Source organism: Trachymyrmex cornetzi, unplaced genomic scaffold (assembly GCF_001594075.2).
Source record: "Trachymyrmex cornetzi isolate Tcor2-1 unplaced genomic scaffold, Tcor1.1 scaffold83, whole genome shotgun sequence".
Lineage (NCBI taxonomy): Eukaryota > Metazoa > Arthropoda > Insecta > Hymenoptera > Formicidae > Trachymyrmex > Trachymyrmex cornetzi.
The window spans coordinates 3,526,836-3,540,854 of NW_017300169.1; the positions used below are offsets into that span (position 1 = coordinate 3,526,836).

Sequence of the window (14,019 nt, forward strand, 5' to 3'; positions counted from 1 at the left end):
GCCACCGCCCGCCCTGGGATATCATCATCTTCACCATCATCATCATCACGTGCCGCCGCCGTCAGGTAATGTCCGAGTACTTGCGACGAGTATTCTGAACGGTGTTACCAGAAGCAATAAGTCAATTGTACAACTAAATGGCAAAAATGTACCAGATTGAGTCAAAAGGTATCAAAAATTTTGGTTTGTCTCTTTCATTTGCTGTCTGCGATGTGGTACCAGGGTACCAATATAGTTAGAAATGCAGCAAATCTGGCAACACTGATTCAGAACGATGCGAAATCGAATGGAAGGTTCAAGGGAATGTTTTCTTTCTTCCTCCCTCCCCTCCCCCTTTTCTCTGAAGAACCGCGAATATCTTCCACTTTGCCGCGAAGATTCAAAGTGGATTCGGAATTGTCTTTTCCGACATTCTCCGATGATTTTTCTTGCAACGCCACACGCATTGACAATCGCGAGAAACACGGTTTATGTCACTCTCGAGTCATTCAACGTTTCTTTCCTTTTTGTCGTACTTTTCTTCTATCTATCGGCAGGAACACTGACTCGTACAGCTACCGGTATTAACACCAGTCCAAACACACTCCTCGCGCGACTGTATGTATGATAATCGATCTTTAAGAGTTTTAAGATCAGCACGACGAAACCTGTATTTCTAGACTAGCTATTAAATTTCTTGTCACCACGCGAATGTGGCTTGTGAGAGACCTTCGTGGACTTCGCGCGTTGTTGATAACGATAGAAATCAAACGCAAAGCTGAGATCACGGTTATCCTAACACAAACCGTTTAAACTTTGGTGAACGAAAACTTTATCGGTACCTTTGTATGGTCGTAATTAATAATGCAGACGTTTTAAAGACATTCTTAAGGAGATTTTAGCGCTATTTTCTAATCAATAGACAGTTTATTTGAAAATATCTAATTCGCTGTAATGCTAGTATATATAATCATTAGAGTACGACCGAAATTTTTACCGAAACTGAAAACGAACCTTATTACATGTCAGTTTCGACTGAAACCATATACCTCTTCTTGATAAATATTAATTTTAACATATGTAATTAGTTTTAATAATTAAATTATGATGTTTATAAAGAAGAAGTACTTATATTCTTTGACCAAAATTGACACACAACCGAAATCTCGGTTTTCGATTTCGACCAGAATTTAATTATTGTTTCAAAAAATTATGATATTTATGAAGAAAATGTGTATGATATATGGGCATATAGATACATACGACCTTTATAGGATTTCTATTTTTTAATTTAAGTTTCGGTTTCGATTCAAATTGACATGTAGCCGAGCGTTTTGGTTCAGTTTCGGCAAAAGTTTCAATCGGACTAATAATAATATTGTTGATTTTGATATTAAATGTTTTTTAAATGACAAAATAAAAGTTATAAAATGCTTATTTGATGTATCATTCATTTGACAACATTCTTTTGTTCTTTTTTCTTCAATGAATGTGTTTACTTTGTAATTATAACGATTTTTTAATTTATCTTATATAAGTGTCTCAATTAAAAAAAAAAATATCTTACAGGATAAAGTTACACGTTTACTTGCAAAATTTTATAAATTTAGAAATTAAATATTTTCAAAGTGGTACAGTAAAAGTCAATGAAATTTTTTTAGATATTGTTAATACCATTAACTTTTGTATTATATATATATATATATAGACTTATCTTATATTTCAACGCGAGAATCTCCTCAAAAGTCGTTAACGTCAATTATTTCCGGGGGTTGGGGGAGGGGTGGGGAAATAATTACTTTTCCAATATCAGAATTGCAATTCATGCAATATTAGCCTGATATATCCCCAACGCATGTCAATGTTTTCGCTAGTGAATACGCTTCTATAGGACCATCATTGTTAAAAAAATCGGAGTAAAAATCGCTATTCATTTTTTACCACCAAATTTCTTACTTAAAATTGCATAAATTGCGATCGACCCGATGCTACCAATTGAGCCGTCCATTCGATATTTCGAAAAATGTAAGAATTATTAACTAAATATTAAAATTAAGCAAGACATACTCACATTACTTTAGCTCGAACGCAACCCGTAGCTTGTATTCACTTAACCCGTAACAGCAATTCTTAGAACGGATTATTCGCTGTTAAGTTCGTAATTATTAATTAAATTAATTCGTTTCTAACCAATTGCTGCAAATAGTGATATATATCACGTAATGATATTGACAGAGGAAATAATAGAAGCAACTAACGAATTATCTGCTATACAGCCTTCTATACTATTAACCACGTTGAAAACAACAATATTATAACTCAGACATATATAACTTTGCTACAAACCTTAATAATAAAACAATAATAATTTGCCTTAATGTGCGAAAAATATCTGACAAATGCTTCTCAATACGTCAATTTTGTCAGACGTCAAACGTTGAATGTTTTATGATATTTGAATCTTTTACTTATAACTCGATAAAGCGAAAACAATATTTAATAAGTATGACATATATTTGTTATGGTTATATTTCTACACATAAATCGCATATACAATTTTTTGTTGTCCAAATTGATTTCAGTACAAATATGTATATATCTTCTCTTCTGTTTACTTATAAGAATTAATAGTATCTCGTAATATTTTAGTACATACAACACTTATACTTAAATACACAATAAATATACAATAAAATACATACAATAAGTATAAATAACTAAGCATACAAAAAATAACAAAATTATCAACGTTAATAAAATTCATAATAAAAATATCCGCTATTGTTATTTCGAATTGATGGGATCGAAACCTATAAACCGACGGAAATTTTAAACAGCATTACGGGGGTGTATTGATTTGCTAGACATTAAATTATTAAATGAATTTAGAGAGAAATGACAGAGAGAATAGAGAGATGATCTACAAAGTTTTACCGACGGCAAAATACAGCTTTTAATTTATGCGGTGTATCGAAATATATGTAAGAATTTAACAAATTCATTGTGTACACGTGTATGTAATACATAAACTTTCGGATTTAATATTATAAAAATTAAATTAAATTCATATCTTAAAATATCGATAAGACTTCGAAATTACGTTCGAGATACAAGTTTACGCGCGATTTTAGATCTTGCCGTCGGATGGCTGTCATCATTGATAGTCGAGATTGCAAGATCGGTGATTCGTACGCAAATTGACTCAGACTCTTGTGATAAAACATCACATAACTTTTGTACTAGACATATTTTTTATAATACTTGTATAAATAATTTCATCGTCACAAAACACAATTTTTTTATTAATATTTATAATTTAACGGAAGACAAAGTCGTCACAAGCAATCTAGCGTGTTAGAAACTTAATTGCCATTTAGGAACCCAACACGATTTCGACATTATAAAAAAGACGAAATTTTGACTGTTACAGTAAATACGAAAACTATCGTACAGAGCATTTAACAGAGAAAGAGAAATTTTAACTTTTAGAGAGAAATTGCAGACTTTAAAGACACGCGTTTATCATTTGAAATATTCTTATATCCTGAGAATGCACTGATTTTTGAGAAACTTTTTATTGCCATGTTCTGTACATCATATATTCTGCACAGATAGAATAATTTAACTCCACGACTCTTGAACCCGAAGATTATAATATGCTAGGAATAATTATTTCATAAACAGATTTTTCTATGTCTAATACTTTCTAGACGGCGCCGCTTGCGAAAGATAATATAAATATAAAAGGACGAAAGGGAGAAAAAGCGCGAGTATTGAGTCATCCAACACGAGCCGAGAAAGATATTGAAGAACCGATAACTCTTAATTCCATAGGCCATCGGTAGTCCCGCTGAATTGGGCGTGTTACATCACCAGGTCAAGTTTATACAAGGGACCGAAACGCCTCCCATCGACGTTAAAACGATTAAAAGTCCGATAATAGCTGATTCTCATTTAAAGGACATCCAAAGCTTGCAGAGATTTATGTTTAATCTAGTCCTTCGTGAAAATGTCTTCATCAACGTTACATTTTTGCTTGAATGCTTCAAAGTGCTGTTTACGCGGATTTCGTGTGCGAGAGAAATCTTTTTCTCCCATTCGTGTATGCACGCAATGGATTAAAGCACACACTTTGCGTAGGTCATTATCTAAAGTGTCGTACCTTCGTATGGTAACGCATAGTAAATCGCATGTACACGCCTGACATTTCGTTATTATTGTATGGATTCGTAAGACAGGAAATCGTACATCATACACGAACCCACAGTGGGCGGATAAAAGGGAACGAGTCACCTTCTCTCTTTCTCCTCTGTCTCTGTCTTTCTCTCTCTCTCTCTCTCCCTCTCTCTCTCTCTTTCTCTCTAGATGCTCGACTCTCATTGACGTCCTTTTAATAATGCTGATTCTGCTCGCACTCTCTCTTCTTTCTCTCGCAGAGTCGCGCATAAAAGTTCTTAGCAGAAAGTATCTGTGCGCATTAATTTTTATGATACGTCACGTTGCGTTTAACCACAAAATTTCTTGCAACAGAAGTGTCTCCTTTAAATTCGAGGGTGCTATAAAAATTCATCGTGATACAAATGTAACTGTGTATATTAAATATTTAGGTATCGACTAAAAATGTTTTTTATTAAAAAATTACATTAGATATCTATCATATCCATCATATTACTTAATGTACTTTAAATATAAATACATAATAAACGTTAAATAATATGATAAAGAGTAACATGTTTTTTTTACAATAATATTACAATTTATGAAAGAGAAAAGATATTTGTTCAATTATGTGAGCAAATCAATCAATTCTTAAAAAAGAATCTGTGCACCCCCGATAGTCTTATATAGTTCTTATTGATTTATCCATTATTTATCCTTTATTTATTCAAGATTTTATATCTCGAAGAGTCCTTTTATCTTGTATACATCAGTATGATCGATGGGATAATAATCACAAAAATTAGCCTTTTTCTTATTATCAGTGACTTTTTGTGTCGTGAACATTTTCTCAAGAAATCTTTTCAAAAATAATCCTCGAGAGGAAATAAATATGAAATTATATATACGATTTATTTAAGATAATTTACCGAGAAATATTCTGGAAGAATATTCTGGAGGATAATGTGGCTAATGTGGCAGTATTGCCACAAATTAGCTATATATATTTAGATTAAAATAAAACAATTGCAGGATAATATCGTTGCTTCATTACGCCTACATCGCGTGATATAGTACGGGCATATGCCGAATAGCCGTCACAAATTTATCGCATACGTCAAAGCTGACGTATATCCACCCTGACAATCGATCGTAAAACACAATAAAATTTTTATCGTAAACTAAATTACGTATATGATAACGTAAGAAGTGCAAACGTCGATATTGCGTCACAAGCGTCTTTATCAGGGTATAATCATGCAGCGCGATTAAAATGAAAGTCAACATCGCTCTTCGTGTAACACGAAATGTCACACCGATAATAATTATTTGATCCATTCTTGCAGATATCGGTAGCGTGAAATCGATTAACGATATCATGAAATTCTTCAACAACTGAATAACACAATGTTAATTTAAATATCGATGATATGTAGCCATTGATGAGTCATTCTTTAATCCTCCATTTGCAATCTAAATCTTTTTTGATATAAATAAAGTTTTACTCTCAAATTTTTCCGAAGTAAAGAGAAGGGTATTCCTCTTTCTAAAATATCTTATTAAAAAACAGATTGCAGACAGAGGGAGTAAAAATATGATTGCAGACAGAGGAATAAATAAATTAATATTAGTGAAATTTCTAAGACTTGTTTTTAGAAAGGCATAATTAGCTTCCAAAAATTTCATCACGATATAAACTTTGTGATATTAAATATTTATGTATTGATTGAAACTGATGTTTTTGAAATTAAAAAATTAAATAACTACATTAAATAGGTGATAAGACAACGTATCGTTTTTTCAATAATACATTTAAAGAGAAAAATAATCGTTTAAATAAATATATGTGAGCAAATTTTTATTTAATCAATTCTTAAAAAAGAATTTCTGCACCCATGATTTAAGATTTGACAAAAGAACAATTTTTTGATTAAAGATTATTTTTCAATTCGGATTTTTCTAACATATTAATTTTTTTTATGAAATTTAAAAATTGTATTTTATTTGAAAATTTTATTGAGAATAATCGATAACAGGTGTATTATTTACGTCTTTGAGTGATCCATATAATTGGCGTCTTAGTGTACCTGCTATTCCCATTCAACGGAGCGTAAAATCAGATACTTTAAGTGGCCCTTGCCACTGTATACACAATTGTTTCGCGTAGCATCATATACACCAATTGCAGAATAGTTCAGCAGAATCACTTTACCTACTTGATATATTCTCCCTTGGATTACTCAAATAATCCAGCCTCTCAGAAGCCAAATTGATCAATTTAAAATAAAAAAGGAAATTGATGAAAGACTCAATTAGTGTCACGCGACTAATATTACTCTCAAACAAGCTTATTTAAGGATGCTTTATTTAAAAATTGTATGTATTTTTTAACAAAATAAAAAAAATATGAAAAAATTATAGATTGTTTTATATTGTATTTAGAAGTAATACAAAAGTTTATCGGTAATTTAGAATCTGAATTAAAAATTATTTCAATAAGGAGATATGTTTTTTAAAAAATAATGAAGATAAAATAAGAAAATTTTTATTTAAACTATAAAATTGTACTCTCTGTTAAATATTTAAATAGATCATATATTGAACTTTTTGTTTCATATATATATAACATTAATTTTTATAAGAAAGTAAATAAATTTTTAAATCCAGTCACGTTCGCAGAGACTATATTCTTAAGAGAGAATATACCATCACGAGAATGTTAGAATCGACGTGGTCTTAAAACTCTCAAATACGATTATGGAAAAATAAAAGGTCGTGAAAGTTTGTTTCATCTCACTTAACAGTAATTTACGCAACTGACAAACTTTCTGAAGTAAGAAAATTGAGATATCATGAATAAATGACGTTGCTATACCGGTCGAAAATGCAGAACGCATTATGAATACCCGTGCAATCGGGTTTCATTTTTGATGCCGTAACAGTCGTGCGTATCCAAGAAATTTTCGGACGCACGTCGCGTATTTGGTCCACATCATACGAATCGACGATAATATTACGAGTTCAGGACGCACCCTTGCAAACATAAGTGCCAATGACAGGCAAAAGGGTGTCGCGACGACGCGCCTGGCAGAAGAAAAAAATCGACCCGCTTACGTGCGCGATTTAACGATCCGTGTGGACTCATATGGAAAGTGTTATATTCAGCGGCCTTGCATGGGAATCGTCACGATAATCGCGGAACCAACACGTTGCTCCCATGTATTTTTACGCCATAGCTTCATGGATTTGTAGCGTCGGTGCGCTATAGCGTGATAAAAATACGCCGGCATGCGCGCGTGTTGGTGAGCTGTTATTGTCTATGAATGGCTCATAGACGTATGAAGCATCTACGTCAGCATCGACCGATAAGACTAAGCGGGAACAAGACGAAGGGGGTTAACTACGCGTTATACGTTAGCCGTCGTTGACGTCCAAGTACACGGGCTATAGTGCGCGAGAAGGAGAGGATCCCAGAAATCGATAGGCCACGGTGCAAAAATAGTCTCGGGAGGATTGTCTGGGTGGACTTACGACCGTATCTCGTGTGAAACGCGCATTTCGGATCGATGCATCATTCTTGTTTCAGAAGTCGTGCTTCCAAGCGGATTTTTTTACGTCGACCTTCCGATTGAAGTGAACGAGAGTTCCTGCTAATTATCCAGGGTTGTCACAGACCTGGAAAACCGGGAAAACCGGGAAAAATCAGGGAAATTGAAATTGATCATGGAAACCGGGAAAAGTCAGGGATAAATGTAAAAAAGTCTGGAATTTCAAAATTTGCTCACAATTTCCTTAAACTGCTCCTATTCCGAATAATTGTTATAATTTTTTTAAATATTATATCTGACGTTTATAGTTCAAAACTTGCGCACTTTAAACAATTTTAACAAAATAATTCAAATTTATATTCAGTATTTTTATTTAATTCCTCTTTTTCGTCGTAACTGCATTTTTTTTCAAAACTAATTTATTTTTTGCTCACTTGAATTTGCACCCAAAATTTTACTATGTTACCAAACTTTTTTTGCGTTTTTAATAATATAGCTTTCCTACAATCCTTGAGTCTAAATGTTAAAATTTACATATTTTATATTAGTCATAGAAAATTTTCCATTTCCATCGGGAAAACCTGGAAAAGTCAGAGAATTTTAAAATTCATTTTCTGTGGCAATCCTGTTATCATCTATATACAGAATGCTTCGAACTTTTATCAGATTATACCTTTCATTTAGGAATTCTTCCATCATTCCCAAAAGGGTTCTCTTGATAAGAAGTCATTTTGAGACCCAATCATTCTCGTGTTACAAATGACTGAAAATGGATTCTCGTTTGGAAACTAAGGGTGCGGTCATAGTCTCACTATAAATATTTTGAACTACTTCGAAGCATTTGATTGATCAATCAAGAAAAAGAATTTGATTAATTGATCAATTAAAGAATGCTTCGAAGCTTTTATAGCATCACGTTAACCATATCCTGTCGCTTGTACGCAAACGGGGACGAAATTCGTTAAGCATATATTAATTTTATATCTAATACATTATGATCAAAATTTATTTTGAATTTAAAAAATAGCACAATATCTAATAATAAAAATTGAAAAGAATATTATCTATAATAAAAAATATTTCTAAAAAAAGATCAAGTTCAAGAAAATCAGCATATAACGCTACTTTGTATATACGTGTATGTATAGAAACGTTATAAATTTGTAATATAAAAATAATTTTTATCTCGGTAATAACTTTGAAAATATCGGTTACAGCTTTTCCGCGATAGAAAAAAGTAAAAAGCGTGTAATATCCTTTTTTGCTTCCTGATTTTATACGCGCGATCTCTTATCCTCTCTTTCTCTCTCTCTCTCTTCTTCTCCCTTTTCTCTGTCTTTTTCTTTCTATCTCTCCTTCTCTCTCTCCTATTTTATTATGCATCCACACTATTTTAAACATTATATTTTTAACAGAAATTTTATATAAAGTATCCACATCCGCGGTTCGTAAAGCAATTATATTTTTAGTCAGTTCAGACTCTCCCCACTTACCACGTTAGCCTTGCCCTGACGTTATCACGGTTTATTAATATTTTCTTGCATTACGCTTTTGTAACTTCTTCACGTGGTAAATCTTTTTCCGCTGCTCCGGTCATTATTAATAGAGAATTGTTAAAAAAAAAGAGTGTACCAACATAAAGCGCCGACACCCCGCGCGGAACAAGTTTATACCTTTTTACGCGTGAGTGTAAATATAGAGGCTGGGTGCCACGATGCCTTTCGGAAAAATCAAATTCTCGGGCATGGAGTACGACATAATGGTAGTTACAATCGCGATATCCCGGCCACGATGAGCGGTCTTAGACGTGTGTCCCTCGCGTAAGTGCTCATTGTAACAGAACTACGCGTTAAAAGGTCGCGGAAACGAGGAAGTGCGATATAAATTGTAGTTAAAATGCACAGTTCTCTACGTGATAGTAAATTCGCGTCTACGCCTCCGCGCTAATAAATTTACATACTTCTTAGAGACCATCGAATGCCTCCGTTTTTAGAAAGTCCGTATCATTATATTACTTTTGGTCACTTCGCCGCCAAGCTCTTATCGAAAATCGCAACAGTCTAGTCAAACTATTTACAATTTATATATATATATATATATATATATATATATACACATTTTTTTCACGAATATGTATTTTTTTACTAATATCATATCATACTTTACGATCCCTATGACTTCATTCGTCCAATTTAATTCAGCTTTGACATTGACCATTACGTCGCTCGAGTTTATCAATTCGACAATCGATACTTTGGCATTTATGAAAGAATTAGCAGAAAATCACTATCGTTTATTTTTCGTTTGAGCATTTCACACTGAGCAATATAAATTGTACTTTTGTTCGATAATTGCTTCGGCGATTTCATTCTAATGTATACGTGAGAAGAACTCGAGCCTCGTTCCATGGGCTTATGATAAATAGCGTAGGTAATACAGCCTGTAACCAGTGATTTTAGAAGCGCCGCTGGTTAGTCATTAATATAACTGTAAAGAGAATTATTCTTTTTCCGCAATTCTCCCTTAGAACTCTGCATCTTTTATCGATTTAACATTTAATTCTCGATCCTCGATGAATTGAAGATATCTAAAGATTGCCTGCGACTTTCTCCGTATTGAAGAGTCATCGAGTCTTTAAGATCTTGAATGATCTTGAACGATCTTGTGGATCTTATCTCGTTAAGAGTTTCTTAATTAAATTACGCTCCCGTTGATCCGATGTAGATAATTCTGCCGCGGCGACTGTCATAATCGGAAATAACGCTCTCATCATTGCAGTACAAGCTCCTGAAAGGTCGAAGTAAATGCTCGTATCTACCGGAAACGATCATTAATCAACGATCTCGGTAACATGTCGCGCAAAAACGTGCGAAAGCCTCACGAGTCGTCGCGAATCATCGTGACTCACCGCTCGCGTAGCATCAAAGTACGTAATAGCGATCGCCGCGGTACAGGAGCGATTTAAAATACATCGCCTGCAGCGGCTGTTTCGCATAAACGGCGATACAAAGCGTGAGAAGCGTGTAGTTACTCGCACACTTCTTCGCGACACATTTATCACCGTGTTCCCTTGAAATCGTAGTCAATATTTTTAGTTTTCGAGATATCATGTTAAATTTTTTTAATGGTACACGTCGCTTTAAGTTGCAATTAATAGAAAGACTAGAAAAGAACGACGTCATTAAAGTCACGTTGCACGTAATTTAACCTCCATGTGTATATTGTAACATACATCATATTTGAAAACATTATCCGTTGATATTATTTAGTTTTACACTGAAGGAAAAGATTGGCTGCTACAGTAAATTAGATGATAAAATATAGCATTTTTAATTGGCTGCTGCAACCAATTAAAAATATTATGCTATATTCAGTCAATCTTTTCTTTCAGTGTATGTACATCATTTGAGATCAGACGTACATAATAATGTGCGCGTTGGAAAAATAGTCAAAAGTTCGAAAAAAAGTTAATTTTTTAGATACTTATTAAAATTTTTCTAAGATGCCTATGAGCATCAATATTTTTAAATTGCTTATTAATTTAATTTGTGATATTACTACTCTGGTTTTGTTAGAATTGTGTCTTAAGACTGAAAATTAAATTCGACACGCAGTTTGCAGGATTAGATATGTAATAATATGTAAATTCACACCGAACTATTTAAGCACTAAAGATCCCGGTTGTTTGTTTAGATCCTTTATATTTTATGTATTCGCATTACAATCTTAAAAGATACTTTATTAATTTTTTTAGTATGAATCTTATTAAAGTGTTCTAAATAGAATTTAAAAAAGAATTTTTTAGTATGATTCCATTAAAATTAAGTATGACAGTTTAAGGATACAAACATGGGAGTAAATATTAAAAATTGTAAATATTGTATTATTGAATAAGACAAAATTGAATGATCTTTTTTATCAATGATCGTTTTCATCAATGTAGATGAACTTTAATCTCGGTTCAACTTACTTTTCATCTCTTTCTAATTTTTAAAACTAGAAAAAAATGAATGATAAGTTGAACGAGATTAAATTAATCTACATAGATAAAAACAGGCATAAGAATATTTAAATAGCAGAAACCGCGTTACTTCTATTAGATGTTAAATAATTAATAATATAATTAAAATAATATATTTGCAAAAAGATTGCATTTAGCATTAAGATCCGCTTAGATCGAAAATCGAATTATTTAAATTATTTCTATTAATTGGTTAAATAATTAACACTAATTCCGTCCTGTTGAATGTCATACATACATATATAATTAAACACTCAAACAGAAGATCCGTTTTAATCGTAGGAATGAACGTTTTCCTTTAAATCTACTAAATATGCTTCTTTTAAATCTGACTTTCTTCAAACGAATGTTCTATATAGATTATTCAGTTCCTTTGTATTTCAAGTTTTTAAATAGATATCTAACTTTCGTGTATCAAGAACTCATAGTGTGACGTTTAAAGCGCATCGTTCGAAAGGAATTCAAAATCGCGCGCGTGCCAGAACATCTCGTATTGTTCACTTTTCACGTAATTTTACGTATAGCGTCATCCCCAAAAACATCTTAATTTACACATCTCGCGTCAACATAGAATTCCCATGACTATCGATCGCGCATCGTTATCGCACGCGGATTCTTATTTATCTTCCGTACACGACCTGCGTCTCTCGCGCGTCGATCAATAAAAGATATACAACGCAGAAAGGTGGCGACAACCGAGCGAGGACGAGAAGCGATGCAACGTGATCGTGAGAGGACGAGCGACGGTAATCACTGCCAAAAATCTCGCATCATCGGTTGACTGACTCATCGGCAGCATAGGAAAATATTCGACGCTCGTCACACTAGTCATCCCGGGTATTTGGGGATGCTGGGTGGCTCAGGTGGTTGCGTGGCGGCTTGAAATAGCGTCGCTCGCCCGCGCAAAATCGCGTCGATTAGGGCCACGAATAGTGCGCGCCCACCACCTCGTCGAGAGCCATTGGTAAATTTAGAACATTTTGTTATGCCAGATCAACGTCGTTGGCGTGCGTCACTGTCTCTTTGCTCTTTGTGTACGTGCACTGATTTTTACATAAACTCGATTGGACACAACATAGTATTAACGCATATCACGCGTGAGATCATCTTGTAGAGTAATCTTGTATGCGTTATTATGTTACTAGAAAATGAATTTTTATATGCGATTGCATATTTTTTTAGAAAGTAGATTGGAAAGACAGAAATAGAAATTCATTTTATTAAAAAAAAAACATTCTGAAAATGTATATTTATTTATGCATATTTACATATTTGCATATTTGTGTATATTTTATATTCTGTTTATAAAACGTCCGATGTCTAATTATACAGAAAATTAACAAAACGAGACAATTTCTATATTATTATCTTATTAACCTGTGATCATTCTTCCGTGCGAAAAAATAATCAACACAAATAAGCAAAAAAGACCAAAATAATATTGGCTCAATAATATTTTTGTGTCAATTTTTACAATTTCCAGTTCAAGCAAACTGCGCGCTAATTATAATATTTGTCGTTAAATTAAAAAAGTAATTAAATATGTTAAACTGACTTGGATAGTCTACGATAATAAAAAATATAAGAGAGATCAATAATAGGTATGACGTATTCTTCAAGAGTATCGACTTATTTGGTAGTCTCATTAATTATAGGTCTAGTGTTCGCATTATCTGAAAGCAAAACCGTTTGCTAGCATTCATTTCCTAATAGTTATAATTTCGTCATCAATAACATTACCTCCAGAATAGAATAGATTTGGAGATTATCTATATTCTATATATAAATTAAATCGATATCTTTCAACATTACGTAAAGATCGAGAATGTATATAATATATAGCGGCATGTATCTCGCTTTGTGCAAATCTGACTGCGTATTATCGCATATTTCTACTCGATTTCGATTATTAAAGAAACGCGCATTGAGCTTTTTTACAGAATTATAATAAAGGTACACCCTTCTTATCGTAGGATAATTCAAAAAGGAAATAAAAAGTGCGTCAAATAGGAGGAATGAGAGATGTATAGATAGATAGGGCATTTATTACCGTTCTAGAGCTATGCCCTTTAAGAACAGATTAATGCAAATGTGACATTGAGAACAGAGAAAATTTCAAAAATTAAAGAAAATTAGTTACAAAAAGAAAGAAGAAACGCTCAAGCATATAATAAATTCAGCAAAAATAAAATAAAAATAGAATACACAAAATAGAATAAGAACCAAATTAAAGAAAATTGAAGAGAGAGAGAGAGAGAGAGAGAAAGGGAGAAATACAAAGAGAGCGGATAGATACACGGCGCGAGCGGCGGG

At 33.0% G+C, this 14,019-nt stretch overlaps 1 protein-coding gene across 1 annotated transcript in view; it reads left to right on the forward strand.

Annotated features, from left to right (window-relative positions):
• Positions 1-6: 6 nt before the first annotated feature.
• The window catches only part of LOC108768885 (early growth response protein 1-B), a 23,493-nt gene continuing 9,480 nt past the window's right edge, over positions 7-14,019 (forward strand). Inside the window, exon 1 of the mRNA XM_018519556.1 lies at positions 7-65. The gene's annotated coding sequence lies outside the window, so the exon portion shown is untranslated. The remainder of the gene's footprint in view (positions 66-14,019) is intronic.